Genomic DNA, 24,511 nt, shown 5'->3' on the forward strand with positions numbered 1-24,511 from the left:
AAGTAAGCAGTGGGGTGCCACAAGGTTCCGTCTTCGGCCCAGTACTCTTCAATATCTTCATTAACGGCTTAGATAAGGGAATAGAAGGGGAACTTACCAAATTTGCAGATGATACTAAGCTGGCAGGAATAGCTAACACCCAAAAAGATAGGCTCAAGATACAGATGGATCTTGGCAGACTAGAAAATTGGGCCATATCTAACAAAATGAAATTCAATGTAGATAAAAGTAAAGTCCTACACTTAGGCAAGAAAAACCAAAAGTACATATATAGACTGGGTGAAACCAGGCTCAATAGCAGTAACTGTGATAGGGATCGTGGAGTCTTAGTGGACAACCAGCTAAATATGAGCCAGCAGTGTGCAGCAGCCGCCAAAAAAGCTAATGCAATCCTAAATTGCATTAACAGAGGGTTACAATCAAGATCAAGGAAAGTACTAATACCACTCTATAAAGCCTTAGTAAGACCACAGCTAGAGTACTGCATTCAGTTTTGTTCACCACATTATAAAAAAGATGTTGAGACTCTAGAAAAAGTACAGAGAAGAGCAACCAGGAAGATTAGGGGACTGGAGGCTAAAATATACAACGAACGGTTGCAGGAACTAGGCTTGACTAGTCTAGTAAAGAGAAGGACCAGGGGAGACATGATAGCGGTCTTCCAATATTTGAGGGGCTGCCACAGGGAGGAAGGGGTCAAGCTATTTTCTAAAGATCCTGTAGGCCAGGCAAGGAATAATGGATGAAAACTGAACAAGGAGAGATTTAACCTGGAAATAAGGAGAAACTTTTTGACAGTGAGAACAATCAACTAATGGAACAGCTTGCCCTCGGAAGTTGTGGGAGTGCCATCACTTGAGACTTTGAAGAAGAGAATGGACTGCTATTTGTCAGAAATGGTGTAGGGTCTCCTGCTTGGGTGGAGGGTTGGACTAGATGACCTACAAGGTCCCTTCCAACTCTGATTATCCGTTAAATCTGTTAAATTAACTAATATATTTCCTTTGTTAGTTGCAGCAATGGCTGCTTCTACCTTTACGTCTTCATGTGGAAACAGAAAGTTTCTGCTATGGCTACAAGTACTGTCCCCTTGTGGATGATTATAATGTTTTTAAGCCTTAGTTATGTCATGTTGTTCAATAACTATAATGGTACACTCATTCTCGATGTATCTGCAATTCACATTTATCTTGTTAAAATATTGCTTTCTTACCTTCCTCACAGTTTTTTTTTTTTTTTTTGAAGTTCTTCAAAACAAAAAAGCTTGTTTGTGCTTCCTGGTTGTTAATCTTTTTTTCTCAGTTGTAAAAAAAAATACAGTGGACCTTTTGCACCATCTTGAATGAAGAAATAAATGGGTTGCAAATATATTTTTTCAAACCTGTCAGAGCACTTATATAATCCTACTATTTAATAATTAACACAGTTTAATATGTAACATACATATAATGCTATAATATGTTATTTTCCAAACTATGACATGATTGAAAATGTATTTATTTATACTTTAATCTAATCCTAACCCTAACACTAAATTTAAATTATTCCAGAAATAAGTATAATCACAATATGACATTTACATCTAATTTCAAGCACATTGATATGTATACAATGTACAGTTCAATAATACATGAGCTTTCAAAAACACCCTGTGTCTTGTCCAATAAAAATATATTTATAATATATTTTATTGCTTTAATATAAAAATAATAATCCTATTGTCATACATATTTCTATATAGGCATAGCTCTATAATTTGCAGTCAATGAAATAAAACACAAAATCCGTTTCTTGCTTTTCTAAGAAATGGGATTAAAATTAATGGAAAACTAAACCATATAATGGGATAAGTTGCAGAAAAATCACAGTAATCAGTGCAAATGTTTTGAAGCTTCTATAATACAGTGGACATCACTTTATTATTTTGTAACATACTATTAAAAACATATGTAGCAACATTAATTTTGAAAATGCAATATTTCACTGCCATTCAATATAGTATGGTTGAAGGTTTTTTGTTAAATCATGGTCGTAAGGAGTTATATTTCCCCTTCAGTCCAATGAAGCAAATTGTCAGAATTGAAGTCAAAGTATTATCAGCCTTCTGTTTCACAAAATAAATTGGTTTTTAGTTATTATCAGCAATCAAATGCAACATACAAACAATCACACAGCTTCTCAGAACAAGACATAAAGACATAGAGTGCATGGTAAAGGTTGCTTGCAGTATCTTGTGGAAACCTCTCCAACCAAGTCCTCTTGGCAAAATAGTGTGATTGGAACAACCCTGGTATTGTGACCAGAAAAACTACTCTGATTTGCTGCAGACTAAGTATCATTGAATGACTCATCTGTCTTTCTCTCTGTGTCTCTCTCTCACATGCACACATACATACTCATTCTTTCTCTCACTCTAGATTTTTACACAAACATTAGGTTTAACATCCCCCTTCCTACTTTATTAACCTATTGGTATAACATGAGTTAAATCACACCTAGATATTCCCCACCCACCCAAATATGTTCCTGACACAATTATTTCTGTGAAATTGTATGTATATGTGTGTGTGTGTGTGTGTGTGCATAATTCAGCAGCTACATTCCAGAAAAAAGACAAGGCTAGGAAAAACAATTGAATTAGCATTAATTGAATAAATACCTGCTTCTTTAAATAATTGCCTATAAAATAAAGCAACTCATTTGTAAAATAAATTGATTCCTCATTTGTATAATGAATGCACTAAATACAGTTTCTCTCATACCCATATTCTTTTTCCAGGAAAAACAGCAAAGAAACATGGAAGATTGAGTTGACTAAAAGAATTAAGTATTTGCACAATGAAAGAAAGAAAAGATGAATGGGGAACAAGATACAGCAGATAGGAGACTGAACAGAAAAGGGGCAAATAGCTACAAAACCTAAATGCATAGTTAAACAAAGAACAATGAGCATAAATCTATACTTGCTTCTTTGTACTAAATCCCACACAATTTGGTGGTTTTTACTCAGAAGTTTTTTACCTTGTTCAGATTAACAATCCTTTAATAATCTATTTCCATTCAAGAAGGAACAGAATGGTAGTAACCTAGCTCTTGTTCGTCTTCTACTTACGGAAGTTGCAAAGAGACAGAAGATGAAGAGAAGCTGTCGCCAAATCTTCTGCCTCACTGAGAAATATAGTCAAAGAATTTGTGGAGTCTGAAGAAAAAAAAACCTTTTATATTTGTGGAATTTATGCCACATTAAGGCTTTATTCAGCAGATATAAGAAACTCCAAACATTACTTTAATACATTTCTCTTTCAGGAATAGCAGCAAATATTCCAACTGTATTATGTCAATGATCTATCTATATGGTTGTTTAGACTACAGTTTGTCTCTAGCATCAAATCAAATTGATTGAAACTAGGATTCAATTTGCATAGCCACACTTGATCCCTTTTGTTTCAAATATTTTTAAATGCTTAAATTTTCTCTGAATTATTCTATTGTCATTGCTACACTCTTCTTTCTTTGGTGCTAGTTCATTGTTAACAAACTGTGTTGATTGCTTGGTTCTGACAAATTTGGGATTCAGAAATCATAAATTATATATAAATGTATTGTGTTGCTTAAGAATATTGTATATTTTTATAACAAGTTGACAATTGCTTCATGTCAAGTAAGATTATTTTTTGAGAAATAAATGAAAATATTTTACACAAAATTGAATTCAAATTAGAAAATATGTCAAATATTCTATTCTACAGATTTATTTCTTCTATCCATTCTAAGGAAACATGGGGTTTGTTTATTTATTTCTGTAATTGATATGCTAGATAAAAATGGAATTGCTTTTACTTATTATGCTGTGTATGTTGCTGACATACCTTCTCGAATACACACACACACACACACACACATACACAAAAAGTGGCAGAAGATGAATTATTTTGTATACTGTTAGAACAAAGCCATAGCTGATTCCAAGGCTGTTTCCACAAAATCCTTTGTATCTATATTCTTCTAAAAAATGCTACAATTTATGTTAAATATTATTGTTTCAGCTACCTTACCTATTCTAGCCATAACAATACACCCACGCCCATTTGCACACCCTTTCACATATATCTATATACATCCATTCATATGCCTTCCTACCTATCTACCTCCCGACCTATGGAACACACATTTAAAGAATAAGCAATTATGTACAAGAAGAAAGCATATTATTAATTTTCCATTGTTTAAAGAGAACAATATTGAAAAGCAAGGATACTCCTGTCCACTATTTAATCACTTCCTAAAGTAATGTGACTGAGTATTTAGGAATGTCCAAAGGTTAAAGTTGGAAGAACATTAAATCTGGTTGTATGACAATGGTCCTTGGGCTGACTATGATATCTAAATTACTTTATCTATTCAGAATTTTCCATTGCCCCAAAATGTAGCTTAGGTACATGGAAGTACCAGATAAAATTATAAAAGAATGTTCAAATGTATTTATATTTCATCTTTTTCTAAAGTATGTTCTTTTTAAAGTGTTCCTATTCAATAGGATTACAAGGAATCAAAATTTAAGAAGGAAAGATAAAATAGATTGAAAACAAATAAGTCGAAAAGAAAGAGAGAAGGACAATATTTAGTCTGTATGTGCATCTGTTGTTTCTGGATTGCAAAGTTGTCATAGACTGTTTTGGAAGAAAAAGTTTTTAAAAAACTTAAGGTATATGATAGATTATTTGCAGAAGACCCATGCTCAGTAGGCATTTGCCTATTGACAATTTCCTAATAATTGTATTATTCAGGGTAATGCGGATACAGGAAAAAAAAAGCAACTAAGTGAGTCAGAGCTAAAGAGATTTAAAGTTCAATTCCATGTATGCTTATTTGACAAATGCACATATTTTAAAGATCCTTATTCCCTAGTTTTCAGCTCATTCGTTTTTCAGTACTTGCAAAGGATTTCAAGGCAAAAAGTAGCACTGTAATATATGGACAGTTGGTAACAATAAGCAATTTAAGTCATGCTGTAGACATATTTTGAATGGATTATTTTTTTCAAGTAAAGAAGTATATAACACAGAATGCTACAATGCTCCTATAATTTGTATTAATTAGAATCAAGCCTGATTTCCGTTTAACCTTTCTGTATTGATTTATTTCATTCCTTTCATTTTTTTTCCTTTCCCTTTGCAATGTTCTTTCTTGCTTATGAGTTTTTTTATTAATTACTCTTGTTACAGTTTAGAAATGTGCATTGAATTCTTTTTTCCCTTGTAGAGACATCATCATTCTGTTATAACTGTTGCAATATTTTCATTTTCACATTGTGGTAAGAGATATATTTTACGTTGCCTCTCACCCACCCTCTTTGCCATTTATTATCTTTATTAGTGCAGTTTTGTGGCACTGAATGATGATATCTGCTTTTGTACCAAAAGGTTAGAGTGAACTGATAGTTCAGTCATGGTAACAGTGTTGCACTCTATCCCATGGATTACAAAGCCTCAAATCCCTGTGCAAGGTGCTCCTTCTGCATTGAAATCAATGTGTCACATGGTAACAATTAAACAGGCTTATTATTCAGCATCCATCAGTTTATTCTTTGAAGAGAAACAAACAAAATATCTATTTTTATAACTTTTAGCACATATTATAACATTTCAAAGCAAACCTTTTGCTGAGTTTAACTGAGATGATGTATATTTTATTTATGCCAAATGACTTAGTATTTTCATAAATAGAATCATGCCGAAGACATCTATACAATTCAAAAACACTACATACCAATATACTGTTAGACAACACATTTTAATCTTAGTTACCCTGTGTAACACACACACACACACACACACACACACCCCTTTCATGTAAAAACTGCACCCACAGGAGCAGAGCAACAGACTTCTTCAGGCTCAAAGGAATACATACTTCGTTTTAGTAAGTCTAGAACTGCTGTTAAATACTTCAAACTTATCAAAAGAAAAAAAAATACAAGCCCCAAGATCTCCCTTTGCTTTTTAAAAGTCTCGATTCTATTTCTTATTAACTTATTTAAAATACCAGAATAAAAATGTTGCAAGCTAATCGCTTGGGAGAAGCCGCGTGTAACTGAGGAATCCTTTCCATTGATGGATGCTGAGGCAGAGGGAAGAGAGGAAAAGCTGAAGAAGGCGCAGGAGAACTTCTAAGTCTGTTTAAGCCTTGCTGACATTATTTCTCCCCACATCACGTGTGTGTGTGTGTGTGAGTGAGAGAGAGAGAGAGAGAAAGACAGAGAGAGCCAAGTTTGCCCGCTGCTCCCGAGGCAGAAAATCGAGGAGGACCATCAATGCATGAGCCTATTTTCAAACTGCATTTGGAAAGCTGTCTTATTATTGATTAGGGGGAGAAAAGGGGGTGGGCATAGGACTACGAAGAGATGGGAGGACCATCAGGCAACTGGCTCACTGCAGCTCAAGACATTTTCTTCCGGAAAGATGTCCAACGACTGAGATACAGCGACGGAGGAAGTAAAAAAAGATGGAAAACTAAGAAGAGGGAGGGAGCCTTCGAAAGAAATGAAGGCTTGGAGTATTCTCGAGCTGCTTCCCTTTCCTCTTCTCCCATTTTTTTAATTCTTCCTCCTCTTCTTGCAAGAACTAGAGGATGGGCGTCAGGCAAACCCTGCGGTCCAGCAGGGCGGTCTGCAGGAGGGCGGATGTTTGGAGACCACGCGCCGGAATGTCACTACTCACCAGGAGCGCAGTGCAAATGCCAGCCGAATGCCGTTCTTCTCCCCCCCACCCCCACCCCCGCCCCGCGAACAACCCCTCTGAGTCAGCAGCCGTTCTTTTGCCTTGCCTTGCCTTGCCTTGCCTGCCTTTGTGCGTGCGCGCGCGTCTACTCTTTTTTTTTTTTGGTGAGGGGGGGTATTGTGCTGGAGCGCGCGCGCGGGGTCGCGTTCACGTCTCGGTGTCAGGAAAGCCTGTCTGAATGTGCGCGTGCATATTCATGGGAGGTAAAACCCACTCAGTCAGGGAGAAGCGAAGGTACGTTGGAGAGGAGCTAAAATCTTGACTGATTTCCATCTACCGAGCATCAGATGTATCCCCTAAGGAGGATGGGTCTGTGCAATAGGGATGGTGCAATTATGTTAATATATTTATGGAGAGGTAGCTGCTTTTTTTCCCCCTTCTTCCTAATTACTGGTTTGGTCAAATTGGTATTGGGAAAACCGTATTACAATTATAACAAAAAGCATACATAATGCTGCTGGTGTTTTTTTTTTTTTTAATCGTTTCACGCCTGAACTTATAAGCATTCAAGCTGTGTTGGAGAGCAAATAAGAAAGAGTTATTTGCAACAGAGGATTTTGTCCTCATTCAAATGTTTCAAGTAATTGAACACCTACGTAACATAGTGTGGAAACAGGAAGAGGGGGCTGCAGAGTATGGAGAACCAACTTGAAGGGTAGAGGGGGGGGTTAATCACTAAAAATATTTGTCAAGATTTTTTTTTCTATAGCTTGTTTTATAACTTGGTATTCTAATTATTTTTCTCTCTCCTCCCTTCCCCCCAGCTGATCTGCATCTTGAAACAAGGCTAAGTGAGTTACATACACCAGACTCTGCTTAAGTGACCAGCACCCTTGTGGCTTCTCTGGTTTTTATTTCTTCTGCTGAACATCATGGATCTGTTCCTAAAGTAGACATATTCTTTTTCATTCTTCAAATTAAAATACTGAAGGCAAGGCTGAATATTTTCAGCACTCTGATTCTGTCATTAAAAGTCTTGGACTTGGACCAAAAAAAAAGATGGGAAGCAAGGGAGTATTTTTTATTTTTATTTTGCATGAAGATTTTTTGTTGTTGTTGAAAGATCAGGTGCTGTTCAAGTGATCTAGCAAAAAGAATAACAAGTTGTTGAAAGTCACTATAAATTTAAGGAGTGACAAATACTCTGGTGGATGTCACTTTTTTATACTAAATTTAAAAAATGTACTATAAAATAATCTGAGAATTGATTCAGTGGGAGAAAGTGGGAGTTAAATATATTCCAAACACATTCTTCTTACAGAAGCCTTTTAAGATCGGAATACATACTATGTTCAGGGCCCACTATAGAAATGCTACTAGAGAAATAAGGCTGAACCATGGATGCATTGTTTAAGCTATGGAAGAAAAGGAAGCAGATTCTAACCTGTATTTATTTCCTTTGACTTCTTTGGAATATACACATTTGAAAGCCTTATGCCTTAAAAATATAATCTCTGTTGCCTTTATGCAATAGATTTTTTTTTTCAGAAAAATTGAAAGTATATTTTGACAATATTAAAACTACTTGTTATATCTTCCAAATCTACTTAAATAAAATAACCACTAAACCCATTCTGATTAATTGAAGAAGAATTCGACTGGATCTTATCGGACTTTTCCTAGTCCCTGAGACCCTAACTTGTGAGGTTTTTTAGTAACAATCACAAGTCAGGCTCTTGGGACCTAGGCGGAGGGGAACCAGCAGCTTTGGACTTTATTGCTTAATTTTATCTGCATTGTTTTTTGTTTTGGTTTTTGGCCAAAGAGGAAATTATATGAAAAGGATGAATATAGAAAGAAAACAGCAGCATGCATAGATATGGTAGCATGTGCTGAAAAGATACATATTTTTATTCATTGTACTAAAAATTAGTGAAATATTTAGCAGTCTGAATTAGAGACATGCTATTTCATGGTTTGTATTTTAATAGTGCTAAGAATAATCAGTGTTTTTAATTTATTTGTTAATCTACAGCTTTATTTATAGGTTTTTCCTCAGCTTCCTATGTTCTACTTTTTCCAACCACTACTATGAAAAATCCAAAGTTTGCAGGCTGAAGCAAATGGTTTATGCATCAAAAATGTTCCAAGAATAATATTTTTGATTACAGTTGATCTTTTTTCTTTTTTTATTGTCCTTATCCTGCAGAATGATTCAGTATGTTGTTATATTTCCTTCCAACCGTAATTGTACAGTGCACTGGTTATTTATATTAAAGAAATCTGACGTAGAATTTGAAAGATTTGAAGGGGCCATTTAGACCTTAGAAGTCAACCTCACGGCACACAGAAATCTAAATGTATGATGAAATATTAATCCTCTGCTTGGACAAGTCCAGTACAGAGAGCCAATCACAGCTCTTGAGCAATTGCTTCCACTGCTCTTACTGTTAGGACATTTTTAGCATAAATCTGTCTCCCTGGAATATATTATTTTGTGTTCTTCCCTCTGGTATGATACAACAGGTCTTGGCATTATCAGTGACACCTTCCAAGGTACTTGTTTTATGATTTTTAGAGGAAGAACGTATCAAATCTCACTCTGTTATGTTCAGCACATTTTTCTAACCAATTAAGATTGTTCTGAATTTTGTTTTTGTCTTCTAGTATATTAGCTATTGCATCTAATTTTGTGCCAATTGCAAAATTTGATTTAAAAATCCCTTATGCCTCATCTAAGTAATTAATTAAAAAGGGTGTAGTGTGAACCTTGTGGCAGCTCATTTGACACCTCTTTCCTGTTTGATGAGGAGCTATTAATGAGTAATCTTTGACTATGATTTTTCAGCCAGCTATGAATCTACTGATATTTCATGACATGCAACTGATATAATGAAGCTACAATTCATAATGCAGTTATTTAACCCAAATCAAAGTATTCAATTAAATTGTTCTAGATCTATATAGAAGACAAAACCATTTTATCACAAGACATGGATAGTTATTACATTTAAACTCATCTTAATTACGGGCAATATTTTTCCAATGGATGTCAATGTTAGCATTCAGCAAAATAAACAGAAGTGTAAGAATTATTTGACACTTTTATCTCATATCTTCCTCACAATCCACTTGATTTCACAAATAGTTTTCATAATTTTATTTAAGGAATTTGAAGTTGCCCTGTAAATGCTTTTGCTTAAACATTGTTTCATTTCTGGGAGGAAGGGGGACTACAAGATGAACATAATTGACTAAAGCTAATGGAAATTTCCTATTATAAAGATGAATTGTCTTATCAATGTGCATATTATAAGCCAATGTGCATATTATAAGCCAAACAGTAGAACAACTATGTTAACAATAAAACAATATAAAAAACATTTAGGACTTCTGCATAAGTTAATATAAGGGAGGCAAAGGAAACCAACAAGAAAATGTGAATTGAAACACAATGTGACCTTCATTCTTGGGTCAAAGTCAAGACACAAATACAAAAGATAAGAATTTACATCATGACATTGCAATTCACATAGTGCAATTATTGCAACCTTGCAATTTATACTAGATGCTATACTGTTAGCTTCATATTATATAACTGATCTTTCACTGCTTCCTACATAATCCTTTCAATTGGAAATGTCAGGGACTGAATTTAAGATTTGATGAAGTGTTCCTGAGCTATAAGTAGAACTTTATTTTATTTTGAAAGTTAGAGTACTAAAGATTTATAATAGTATCTGTTTCAATAACATGGTTTCCAGTAAACCTGCAGGGCCTGCAGAATTACTGTCACATGGTAATTTTCTCAATCTAACAAAATATCCACCTTATTCTGTATAAGCTGCAACCCATGTAGAATGTACTGCAGTAGTTTAGATGCATAGCAATGAAGGGATGAATCACCATAGCACTCCCTGTCCAGAAAGAATCACAACTAGCAAACTAGCCAGAATGGAACAAAAGCTATCCTGGCCATGAATTCCATCTGCCCATTTAATAGTAGACCACTGATTTGTGGACCTGCTCCCTCAGGGCAATGTTTTCTGAAGCCATTAGCCACCAAAGACAAAGAACAGCTCCATCCTGGTAGCATCCAACTTTAGCCTGTCTTCTCCCTTCTAGATTAACAGTTTTCAGGCCCCAAATAAGATTTTCACAACATGAAGCCTCTGTGGCGCAGTGGTTAGAGTGCAGTGCTACAAGCTACTTCTGCAGCCAGCTGCCTACAATTTGGCAGTTCAAATCCCACCAGGCTCAAGGTTGACTCAGCCTTCTATCCTTCCGAGGTAGGTAAAATGAGGACCCAAATGGTTAGAGTGCAGTGCTACAAGCTACTTCTGCGGCCAGCTGCCTACAATTTGGCAGTTCAAATCCCACCAGGCTCAAGGTTGACTCGGCATTCTATCCTTCCGAGGTGGGTAAAATGAGGACCCAAATTGTTGACTCTGTAAACGGCTTGGAGAGGTCTGTAAAGCACTATAAAGCGATATATAAGTCTAAGTGCTATTGCTATGTCCATCACACTGGATGACCATGTATGATTGCATATCTCCATACACTGCATTCCAAATACTTTACAGCAATAACTCTGTCTCTCTGTAAATGCTAAACAAGAGGGAAGGGAAGGTCAATCTCTTTGGTATCCCATGTAAGATTGACTGCTAGGAGAATCTCTCAATCGCATCACCACCACCTTGATGTAAGTTAGTGGCCAGCAACAGCATCCTATGCAAAACAATCACAAAGGGCAGGTGGAATAGGTTCCTGTTCTCATCTCTCTAAAAGGAAATTCATTGTCATCAATCAAGAGGCTGTGAAATCAGTAAGTTAACAATTCTTCATCTCTTTTATTAACTGCATAGACTGACTGTGTATCCATTTTCAATTCGTCATCTGTAGTCCTTATCCAGTGATGTTGCAGGCACTGCTTCTATCACCACAAAACTCACAGAATTTCAGAAGATTCAGGAGCATCTCAATTTCATTGCACAGGGGCAAGTCATTTGAGATCAAAGTCATTGAAAGTTCAGTTTGTCTCCAAATGCCAGACACTAACCAGACAATTTACAGAAATGGCCTGGCAGATTTCTGAATCCATGAGGAATTTCTTATGGGCCATCTGATATACCCTCAGGCCTGAGGAAGTACTAGGTGGCAGTCGATCCCAGTTTGACCAAACCTACAACCAGCAGTCAGAAGGGAAGATTTATAAAAGGGTGATATCACTCTATTCACCTAGGTTTTAGTAATAACTGCCAAGTATGTCTACTTACCTATAAGCATGGTATTATGAGATATAGTTTTGGAATTTACAGTATAAGTAGTTTGAGCACATTATTTCCTTTTAATTTGAAATCTCTAGGTAAATGAAAATGAAATTGTAACAAGTGCAAAAAGATTGAGCCCTTGATAACCAAAAAAATTATAGCTGAACTCTGTGGACACATTTCTTTTGCATGCCTACTATTTGATTCTGGTATTCTTACAATTGCCGAAAAGTACATAGAAATAGGGCAATTAATATGATTACTACCATGCTTTCTGGCAACCTCCATCATTCTGGATCACTCTAAAAATGGTCTCTTTGGGAAGCAGGTTCAGGCAGGGGTGGGATTCTACCAGTTCGCACCTATTCGCTAGAACTGGTTGTTAACATTCTAAGCAGTTCGGAGAACTGGTTGTTAGAAGAAATTACTGGCCTAATCCTGTAAGGAAGGCAGGAAGGAAACATTCTGGTGTTGCTTACAGAAACTTCTTTTTTTTAAAAAAGAAACTTTATTCAGTTTTTCATATTAAAAACAAAAATCTCTTTTTAGTGGACAACATATTTCTGGGTCATCATCTTTACATACAAATATGACAGCAATTATACATTGATATATGCATACTTAATTCTATTATTGCCTTTTCCATTCCAAATTTTCAGTAAGGAGAGAAACAAACACATTAATTCTGGCTTCTTTCATTAATCTCAATCGATTTTGTTTCATTTCAATTATTTCAAATATAATCCTTTGGTATTTGTTTTTAAACATAAAGGTAAACAATATGTGTTTGCCTAATAATAATAAAGTTTAATTCTAAGTTCTTTCATTAATCTCAATCTAAACATCTTTTTATTTCATTTCAATTATTTCAAATATAATCCTTAATATGTATTTTAAAAATAAAAATAAACAATATATATTTGCCTAATAGTAGTAATAATGAAGTTACCAATGTCTCTCCTTGCTTTTAATAATCTATATTAAACTTATTAATTTAGCTGGTTCTTTAGTCTGTCATATTCCCTTTCCATTACACATTTTTTTGTGAATTCTAAATTAATACAAATTTTAACATACCCACACAAAAAGAAAAAAGAACAAATATAAGTTTCCCCTCTTTTACTATTTTGAGTGTGACACCTTAATGATTAGAATATACTTTTATTCCCTCATCTTAATTCCCAATAAATCATTAATCATTACATCTTTTCAATTGGATTCCACAGCATATTTCCCCCCCTTTAATAAGAGTTATCAGTTTCTATATTACCCTATTTTCTAAATATTTTTAATTGCAGAAATATTCTTATCACCCCTTGTTACCCCGTGGAATCCTCTTTTTAATTCATCAACCATTATCTCTGAAAAAGCAATTTCTTTTCAACATTTTACTAGTTCTGTGTTTCTTTCTTTCACATGCCTGTTTCTTACTGCTTCTCCTCCCCCTCTTTTCCCCATATCTTTTCTCGTTCCAGTTTGTATCCCTCTCTTTCTTAATATCTTCCTTTCCTCTTTTCTGCTGAATCTTTCTGCCTTTCCTAACTTCACAGGTATTCCTTCTTTTAGTTGTAAAGAAACAATTTCCTTTCAACATTTTACTATTTCTGTATTTCTTTCTTTCATATGTCTGTTTCTTGCTGCTTCTCCTCCCCCTCTTTTCCCCATATCTTTTCTCATTCCAAATTATATCCCTCTCTTTCTTAATATCTTCCTTTCCCCTTTTCTGCTGAATCTTCCTGTCTTTCCTGACTTCACAGGTATTCCCTCTTTTAATTGCTTTCTTAAAACTCAACTTTTTAACCTTCCTTCTTTCCCCACTTCTTTGTAGCGTTCTTTGTGTTGTCTATTTAAAATGTCTTCTCCTTGAGTCGATTCCTCCTCCTCTGAGAATCTTTCTTCTTGTTCTTCGATTGCCATTTCCATTTTTTCTAGCAAAAAGCAAAGTGATTCACCTCTTTCCTGTAGTAATTATCTCATATTTTTAAGTTCCATTTTTAATTCCCGAAGAGATATCATCATTCTTATATTTTATGATGGTTAAAGTCCACAAAAAGAACCCACTTTTTCTTTCTTTCTTTCTTTCTTTCAGTTTTTTTAAAGTTCTCAGTTATTCCAGTCCAGGATTTATACCAAAAACATCAATCAGTCCCACAATCTTTCCTTGCTTTTTCCTTTATTCTGGTTCTGCTTTCACCTTCTAAAATTCTTACTTTGTTTCAATATTTCTGTAATGTTATATCCACACCAGTTCATTCAAAAACAGGATGCTTTTCCTTTTATTTGAACCAAATTTTTATCAAAAGGTGACACTCTCCATTATACAAAGTCCTCACCTTTTTCCCCTATTTTTTTTATTTAAGGTTTTTCAAACCTCAATATTCCAACACAATCCAGTCTCCAATTTGTAAACTTTGTTATTATTATTCTTTGACAATCTTAAGTCCAGCTTTAGTTTTATACTTGTTTATTCCCAAATCATTTTAGTCTAATTTCATTAAATCTTTAATTCCAGCTTCTTCCTTTCCCAGTTCGAAGCCCCATTTAGCTGCCAAAAATATTTTTCTTTTTTTTCTCTGTCCCTTTGTAATTTCGCCGCTCACTTTTCTTTTCTTAAAAATTCTACATTACCTTAATCCTGGGGTACTTTTGTTTAGTTATATTGCCCAGTTGTCCCGGTTCAGATGTTATCCAACTCTTTCTTCCCTCCTGCACAAATCTTAGTTGATCTGAGTCATCCTCTTCAGGATGGCCATTTTGGACCACCGCTGCAGTTGTCTTCGGGAGGAAAAAAAACCAAGCCCAGGAGGGGGAGATGCGGCTCCCCACAATCAGGCTTGCTGCTTCCTCTTACTCCGCTGCCCCTCCAAGGCAGTTTCAGCCCCTAATCAGAATGATTGGGGCTCTCCGACGAAAGAGCATGAACAATAGATGCAGAGAGTTGCGATCTACTGTCTGTCGGCGAGGAGGCTCTGCCTTCTTCTCCCTTACAGAAACTTCCGTTGCTTACAGAAACTTACAGTCAAGGCAATACTTTCTATTAGATATAGAGGATAAAATATGTTTATGCTGTGGGCAAAAGTTAATGCCACTGAAGTTTTTATTAACTTCAGTAGCATTAACAATTAGTACAGCTTTTCCAAATGTAGGCCCTCCAGATGTGGTAAATTTCAATATCTATAATTCTCAGCCACTACTATTATAAATTCTGTTTTCACTGCAGTAAACCAGCAAAATCATTAATACTAATTTATATGTTACACACATCTAACTAAAATTACTGATAATTCACTCAGTGTTTAACACTTTAAGGTCTATCTCTTCCATTGTGAACGTCTCCTTACCAGGAAAGCAAAAAATAAAAATGTTGGCCTGATTGTCATCAGGAAATTCTGATACACACACAGAGAGAGACATACATACATGTATAGGCAATAACAATATAGATTTCTACCTGGTTTTTACAACCATGTCAAAAATGACAAAGAAAGTTACTTTGATCACCACCTTCTTTTGTTTTATATTTTTGTATTTTCACTCATTTGATGAATGAATGATGAAAAACATAATATACTACTTATGGCTTAGGAGACCCATGCTTCAGCATGCAGAATCAATAAACATCTTTATCACGTGTGTGTGTGTGTGTGTATGCATGTGTGTGTGTATATATATATATATGTATGTATGTATATATATGCAGGTCTTGCTGTATTTGGGTCTTTTCCCATGTAAGATTGAGAGTATCTTGGCGACATTTCGATGAGGTCCCACTCGCCATCTTCAGGCTGGTGCTTTCAGCTTTGTGCTTGTGCGAGCAAAGCATGATCTGAGCTGCTGTCTCTCTATAAATACTGGTGGGGAGGTTAGCTATGTTGTCATTTCTTGATTGGTTGATGGAGTAGATGTTTGCAGATTGGCTGGATTATTCATAAGAACATGTGTGGCTGAGGTACTGGCTGTGTGTTTATCAGCTTCCTGTGTTGTAATGACCTGGATAGTGGGCTGTGTGATGACCTTCTGAGTTCTATTGTTTTGACATCCTGGGTCTTGTGCTGTAATCTCCCGGGTTGTTGGCTGTGTTGGAACATCCTGAGGTTTTGTGGTGTAGCCTCCTGAGTTCCATGATGTGATATCCTGAGTGGGTGGCTGTGATGTGACGTTCTGGGTTTTGGTTTGGCTCTGAGTTTGAGTCCTGGCTATGTGTTCATGGTGTGTGTCCATTAGCTTGGTTTGGGGGTGGGAGTGTGTGGCAGCTGGTGATGCAGCCGTGGTCTGGTTTCTGGATGGTTGCCTTTCGTCTATGGGGTGGGTTTGGGTTTGAGTATGGTGAGGGAGATTGGTGTTTTTCAGTATTTATAGAGAGACGGCAGCTCAGATCACGCTTTGCTTGCACAAGCATGAAGCCGAAAGCACCAGCCAGAAGATGGTAAGTGGGACCTCGTTGAAATGTCACCAAGATATTCTCAATCGTACACGGGAAAAGATCCGGACATGCCAAGACCTGCATACCTGTACCCGTGAAAATCTACGAAAACATATGTGTGTGTGTGTGTGTGTGTGTGTGTGTGTATTTGTTTTCTGAGGTTCTCGCGGGTACTTGTATGTGGAGAAAACCCGAATAACCAAAGATCCATATATATACATGTATGTATGTATGTATGTATGTATGTATGTATGTAAGTATGAATGAATGTTGTGGCTCCAAGTCCTGAGTCTGCATTGTTAGAGGAAGAGGACTCAAAAGATGAGGAGGTGGAATTGGGAATGCCTTCCTCCCCAGGACCTTCCTCTTCGGCAATGCCTTCCTCCCTGATTATGCCTCAGGTTTCGGAGATAATTGAGAGGGACAGCCTGAGGCTAATCAGGAGGAGGAGGGCATATCAGAGCAGCCTCTGACAGAGAATCAAGCAGATGAATGCTGGTTTGATGCTAGGCAGCATCGCAGGAAAAAGTGTGAGCTGCAGCGTAGGAGGCGTGGACAAATGAGAGAGTGAGCTGAGACACACCCCACAGGGGATAAAAGTGGGTGTCTTTTCTCTGAGAACTCTGTATGGGACAAAGTGTGAATTTTCTGTTGAACTTCGGTGTATCTTGTTTCTTGAAAGCTTTCATGATTAATGTTTGTGGTTATCTTGTCGGACTTGGCAGGCAGCGTGTGTGATACTGCCAAGAACATTGCCTGCTTAAAGGAATTAACTCTGTAAATACTGAATCTTCTTGCCTGCCTGTATTTGGTCGGAGTTTGGGACTTCTCATCTTCCGTGGAAAGGTGAGACATAACACACACACACACACACACACACACACACACACACACACGTATATATGGCATTCAGCTTTGTTCGGGTATTTTCCCACATCATTGTAGTTGTGCTTTTAAAGTTGTAGCAATGTTTCGGCAGAATCTCATCTGCCATCATCAGGCTTCTGTATAGTGTTCATGTAAGCAGCTTGGCTCCGGGTAAATGGACGGCTATCATTTGTTAGGAAGCTAGGTTTCATCTGGGTGCCTGGTTGGGGTGTGTTTGAGCTGAAGGTATCAGGCAGACTGTCAATCATTTGGAAGCCTGCACTCACAAACAAAAAAATCTCCACACCACTAGCCAGGCAAACACCTGGCCACAAACAGATCCCCCCTGACACCTCCAGCTCAAACACACCCCAACCAGGCACCCAGATGAAACCTAGCTTCCTAACAAATGATAGCCATCCATTTACCCGGAGCCAAGCTGCACAAAAGGCTTCCAATAAAGGAACACAATATTGCCAGCCAATCAAGATACAAAAAGAGCCACAAAACAGACAGAAGATATTAGAAACACCAATCAAGCAGAACACAGCAAACTCCAAGACCAATAAACACAGACCAAGATTCCCAACCAATCAGGATGAAGAAAAAACCATTCTGGCACAGCAATAGGCTGCCCCAAATTTAAAACTGAAACAACTGTGGGGGCCTGACTCACAGACGGACACAATACAGAAGCCTGATGATGGCAGATGAGATTCTGCTGAAACGTTGCTACAACTTTAAAAGCACAACTGACGTGTGTGTGTGTGTGTGTGTATGTATGTATGTATGTATGTATATGTATATGTATATGTATATGTATGTATGTATGTATGTATACATATACATACACACACACACACACACACACACACACACACACACACATGCACACACACATGCACACACACACACAAAGGAACTTGTTAATTGATTATTAACATTCTACTTGGATAACTAGTTTAGTGTAGTGGTTAAGGCATCTGGCTAGAAACCGGAAAACTGAGTTCTAGTCCCTCCTTAGGCAAAAATATGGATGACTGTGGGCTACTCACTTTCCCTTAGGCCCAAGAAGGAGGCAATGGCAAACCATTTCTGAAAAACCTTGCCAAGTAAACCACAAGGTCTTGTTCAAGTTGTCTCTGAGAATCAGACATGATTGAATAGAAGGGGAAAAAACCCAAGTTGAATATAAATTAAGTTAGAGAAATTAATTATCATTACAATTGCATTTCAATATTAGAGTTGCAATATCACTTTTCAGTCTTTGGATTAAGATCAAGTGTAGTATGTAACATTGGAATAACAGCAACACAAGTATTTTTTTTTCAGAAAGGATATTTAACATATGCATTTAATCATGTTATGTCAATGTTTAACATTAATTCTGAAACAGGATTTATTTAACCATAATAAGCACATAAATGTGGCTTTCAAATATAAAATATTAATAACAAAACAGTTCAATATAATGAATACCACAATTAGTTTATTTATTAAAAATATTAAAGCTATAATAAATGAAGCAACATCTAGCCTCCCAAATACTAATTGTAACTAAAATCATAGAAAATTACAGTTTTCATACTCTGGCCCATTTACAATTCAACTGATCATCAAATAAACGCAATCAGTTTATTTATAAGATGAAGCATATTATATCCGGCATAACTAATGTGGTTGTTTTAACTTAATATATAGAAGATAGAAAACAGGTAAAATTGCTTTGTCACTATTTGGAACACCCATTACTGGAGATTTGCAAGCAAAGGCTGGCCAGGCATTTTTCTGGGATAATATAAGAATTATGACTTAGAGATGAAATAGCAAGTAAACGAAAGAAAAAAGGGAAAAAAGAAAAGTTAATCTAGTTTACATAAAAATTATTCTCTACATCTGACCATACTTTTCTTGTGCTTGCAAACTATTCCTACTTGCATGAAATTTATCAAGTCAATCTGCATATTGCTTTTTATTCCTAACATATTGTTTTTACCACACATGCTTCTTAAATAACCACGTCCCTCTTGTTTAATTTCCTGTGATATATCAAAATCTTCTGTATAAAAATATGTGAAGAATCATTGTCTTATAACAATGCATTTTGCATGTTTTGACATTCATTGCTATATAAGATCACATACTACCTTTCTACTAATGTCTGTACATGTTACATTTTAAAATTTCTCCATCTTTAATTAGTACACTGATTTATTTACTTTGGCGGGGGTTGTTTGTTGTGCCTTTTATGTGTAATATGCATTAGTTCATATTTAATTTCATTTTCTATCCAATAGATCGACTTACATTGATAGTGGAGTTTAATAACTTACTTAACTTTCTGTAGTAGGAAGAAACAGTTCTACCTTTCAGCATTTAATTTGTGTTTTATAGCAATAGAACAGCTTACAGTATAGTTCTGAAATCAATGAATAGTGTTTAAACAATATTGAATTCCTTCGTATTCTTTACTTAAAACTGCCATCAATTTTCATAAACCAGCTTACTTTGTGTCCATTACTATTTTATCTATCTAGAAATGAACTTTATTACAGTGTCACCAAGAAGCTGCACTGATAAAACTTTACTGGAGTGAAGCATGAAGTCAATATGCACACAAAATTAATGATAAACTCAAAGTTTTGCTTATTCTGTTGAGTATTACTACTTCCATTTCTGTATGCTTTGAAAAATGATTCCTAAGAAAGAGAAAACTATTGTTTAGAATAATTTCAACTTCTTTAGAATAAACTTGGCCCATTAAAAATGTGTTAACAATTACAAATTTCACTAATACTAAGTAGTTCTACCACAATGAAATCCTTTGATTAAAAATATTGCAGAATCATTTAAACAAACACGATCACTTCTAAGATTAGAATCTCAAAATATATTGTTATTATTGTTATTATTTATTTATTTATTAATTTCCATAGTGCTCATCAAAAGGTATGTAATAGTCAAGCATCTCCAGGATTAGCAGTTGTAGCATATACCAATTTATTGGTTTGATAGTAGTCATGAGGGATCTATGGGCATCTTCTAGCACACTAGCTGATGGTACCTAGGCTCAAGGCCTGACTGTAGCTAGTGCGTCATATGACCTGCTATGCTTTATAATGGAGATAGTGTTAGTCATGTTCCAACTTGAGGCTGCAAATACAGGTGTTCTGGATTTTTTTTTTTTTTTTGAGTCTGGTACGTAATATATAGTTTTTCTATCTCAGGTTTGGAGACTGGCTTCATCTTCACTATGCTGAAGTGTTGGATAACCAGCTGTTTTGATGTAGGTTTTCCTTCTGCTTCATTTTTGTGGTAAGATGAAATAAGCTAGCAGGAATGGTAGACATTTAGAGAAAGATAGTTTCAAGATTTTCTCTGTTTCTTCTTCAAGGTGTAGAAATATTGTTATATTATTTCATATAGCAAAAGATCATTCAAGTTAAGATAAAATACCAAAATACCAGTATTTTGTTCTTGTGATTAATTTGGGGAATTGAATAATGAGTATGAAAAATAAATGAAAGAAATAAAAGCAGAAAACCTGAAAGCTGTAATAGTACTCTCAAGACTAACTGGAACTAACTTGAAGTCTTCTAATATTTTTTTTTTCTTAAAACAAAATTTTTCTGTTTTTCTGTTTTTTTACATTTATATTCATCTATGGGGATTTTGGTTTTTGGAATTGTTTCTCTTGCAGTTCCCTACATTGTCCCAAATCTGCTTTGAATATTGCAAGTTATTTGTTTGTTTGATTATTTTGTCATTTATTACAAATATTGATCAGTCATATTTCAAATGGCTCCAAAACCAAAAACACAAAACTCAAGCAACACTTCCTCTAATAATTATCAATAAATGATCATAGTTTAGGAACAGTGTGGTGTGGACAGATACCATAATTAGAAATTTCTTTTTACTTTTTCTAGTTCATTATGTAAAAATGGGAAAAGATAATGTAAATTTAGAAGCAGCTTTTGAAGGCAGAATGATCTCTGCTGAATTCTGCAGAATCATGACAACCCTTCTCATAAGAATTCTTATTTTGCTGGAGATGCTGAAGACATAAGTATAAGTATTTCTCTCCCTGGGCTACCTGCTGGCAGTGAAGCTAGTTACTTTAATTTTGAATTGAAACAAACTTGCTGCTGCACTTGGAAACTTACGCTTTCAGAGAAACAGGAGATATGCAAGTTTGTTTCTTTCTTTTTTTTCAGTGCTTTTAATACTATTAGATATGCCATTGTTTTCGATTTCTCTCCTTTGAGGGAGATGGGTGGTAAAGAAATGATAAATAGAGATTAGATAGATAGGTAGGTAGGTAGGTAGATAGATAGATAGATAGATAGATAGATAGATAGATAGATAGATAGATAGATAGATAGATAGATAGATATGGATGGACAGATAGACAGACAGAGATAGACATGACAGATAGATGATAGATAGGTAGGTGGGTAGGTAGGTAGATAGATAGATAGATAGATAGATAGATAGATAGATAATATGTAAAAATCAATAAATAATCTTTGGGATAGAATTGCAGACAGGTAGAAACAGGATATTTGGTTTTAGTAGATCCATTCATATCAGAAAGTGATGTGGTGTTAAGATGTCAATTAATATTTTACCTTACATTCTAGAATGTACAGGTTACATTTTATACTCTGTCCTTATTTAGGCTGTAGATTTAATAAAATAAATAAAATCCTAAACTGCAATATTATTATTATTCCAGTGTCTTGAGCCATCTTTAATTAGTCTGTAGGTCTAAAATCCATTATCAGAACTGCCATTTATGTATTTATTTATTAAACTTATATGCTGCCCATCTCATTATTAAAGAAAAGGTCACAATTGTTACCTTGTAATTGTACCAGTAATTCTATGTACATCAATTCTATGTACCAATAATTCTATGTACATAAAAGAACTCATTTTTAAAATAATTCTAAGATTAATATCAGTGAAGGTCCTATGAACAAATATAATGAAAAGTCAGTTGTCAGGTAATTTAATTATCAATATAAGAAAGTATTGAGAGCCAGTTCAGTATAGTGGTTAAGGCATCGAACTATAAATCAGAAATCTGTGAGTTCCAGTCCTGCCTGAGGCACAAGCCAGCTGGGTGACCTTGGACCAGTTTTTTCCAGAAAAACTGTAGGGTCTAATGCTGAAAATTGGCAGCTTAACACTGACTCAAAGGTATCAAATTGATAAGTATATTTTTAAAGCAAATATTAAGGATACCTAGAATGGTTCATGAAATGATTTTTTTTAAAAAACAACAATAAAACAAAGCTAATTTGGAAAAGGATCAAGTTCAGATAGGTTGATAGCTCAATATTACAAAGAACTTGAAGAGAAAGCATTAAAACTATTGATTAACATTATGACTAAAGAAGCAAAGACAATACTATCAACATAAGTAGAAGCATATATAATACTTGTTTACAAACAAGGAAATGCATATAAACCAATTTTCATGCTGAATGTAGATTACAAAATTGTTATAACAATATTAGCTGGTTGAAAAAATGTATTTCATATTTAATACACTGATCAATCAGGTTACATTCCAGTATAAATTATTAAGGGCAATAGTACATTCATAATCAAAATAATAGAAAAGATAAGCAATAAGAAACAAAAAGTGGTATTAATCTTTTTTTGATGAAGAAAAAACTTTTGATAATTTGCAATAGTAATTTTAAACAATGGCAAAATATATATTTAAAAAATCTTTAAGGGAAAAAAAATCTAAAGTCATATTGTTGGGATATGTTGCAATCATCCAAATAAATGTATTATCCAAATAAAGTATTTGCTTCAAATGGTTCTAATTACTACCTCAGAGAAAACATAACCAGAATGGCAAGAAATTGTCAAAAAAATTATATGGCCTGGGAAAGGATCCAGAGTCAAATTTTTACAAGATTCAAAAGATTGTCTTGCCCTTCCAAATTTTAAAATATCATCAAATAAATTGCGTGTCATTGATAATACCATGGTAACTTTCCTGAATAGTAGGATGTCAATATTGGAAGGAGCCAGTCTAGCTAATGGGCTTCAGAGATATTTATAATAGAGAGATATAAAAGACAATAAACATGTAAAATAACACATTACTAGACAAAGTCTGATAAAGTTGAAGTCCAACAATTTCACCACTATCCTCTCCTTCAAATGCTTTTAATGTTGGAAATAAGCATAGTAAGAACACTGAAAAATCATATGCAGATATGATCCACTCAAAGAATCAATGGACAGATTAAAGACCCAGCAAGAATTATTCAATAAAGGCCGACACTTCCGGTTTGTCGGATTCGGTGACAGCAGGGATTCGCTTTTCTCCATGATCCCTGCTGTGCTAACCGCCTTGGTGCCTCCGATCCTGATGGATTTGGAGGCTAAGGCTGCCCTGTTGGGGCAGCTGAAGAAAGGGGGGATCCGGACAGGGGTTGAGGAGTATCGCAAACCCCCTCCCCAGCTGGCAATAACCCCCTTCTCTCAAGACAGTGGAGCGGCAGTCTTTATGTCCGCCATAAAGAAGCCGGCAACTGGATAAAGAATGTGCAGGAGGAAGAAGAAGGAGTTTTAAAACGAAAGTTTTTTCTTGGTTGAACTGGGACCTTAAGGACATATTTAACACCTGGGAAAATATTGGCTTTTTTCTGGACGCTACAATGTTCCCGATTGATGTTTTCAGTGGCGAAGAAAAGTGATGAAAAGGGGAAGTTACTCTCCCTCCCTTATGGAATTAACAAATGGACAAGGGAAACCAGCCTTTTAATAGAAGGTAAAACCTAAACTCCTTTGTTATAAGTGGGAAGGGAGAGGCTTGGAAAAAAAATTTTTTTACTCTGAGACTTTGCTGGAGGAGATGCCTTGAAGATAAAGAGAATAGAAATTAATTCTAAAAAAGATTTAAAGCACAGACTGGACATTTTTTCTTTCCCTAATTTGACTTCACCCCTAGAAGAGAAATTGTAAAAAGAGGAAGTTTGTACTCTGCCTGGACTGTTTGATGATTGCGGGATTTTGGGACTTTTGGGAACTGTTTTAAGTCTGGAAATAACTGATTGGCTTAATAATAAGAAGAGGATACAGAAAAAGAAGAAGAAACAGTTCAAAATGGCTCTATCTCTTGATGAACTAAAAAAACAATATTTAAAAATAAGGAAAGAAGGCAAAGATGTTATGGGAGAAGCCCTTTGTTTCCTAGATATGGC

At 35.4% G+C, this 24,511-nt stretch overlaps 2 protein-coding genes across 5 annotated transcripts in view; both read left to right on the forward strand.

Annotated features, from left to right (window-relative positions):
• LOC113436308 (uncharacterized) overlaps positions 1-8,877 on the forward strand; it is a 187,283-nt gene extending 178,406 nt beyond the window's left edge. For all 4 annotated transcript variants that reach the window (XR_015744340.1, XR_015744341.1, XM_087937525.1 and 1 more), the window contains one exon: positions 7,544-8,877. The gene's annotated coding sequence lies outside the window, so the exon portion shown is untranslated. The remainder of the gene's footprint in view (positions 1-7,543) is intronic.
• CXADR (CXADR cell adhesion molecule) overlaps positions 1-24,511 on the forward strand; it is a 244,819-nt gene that overhangs the window by 55,499 nt on the left and 164,809 nt on the right. The window lies entirely within an intron of this gene.

This window comes from Pseudonaja textilis, chromosome 7, assembly GCF_049901715.1.
Source record: "Pseudonaja textilis isolate UNSWEBS1 chromosome 7, rPseTex1.2, whole genome shotgun sequence".
NCBI classification, from domain to species: domain Eukaryota; kingdom Metazoa; phylum Chordata; class Lepidosauria; order Squamata; family Elapidae; genus Pseudonaja; species Pseudonaja textilis.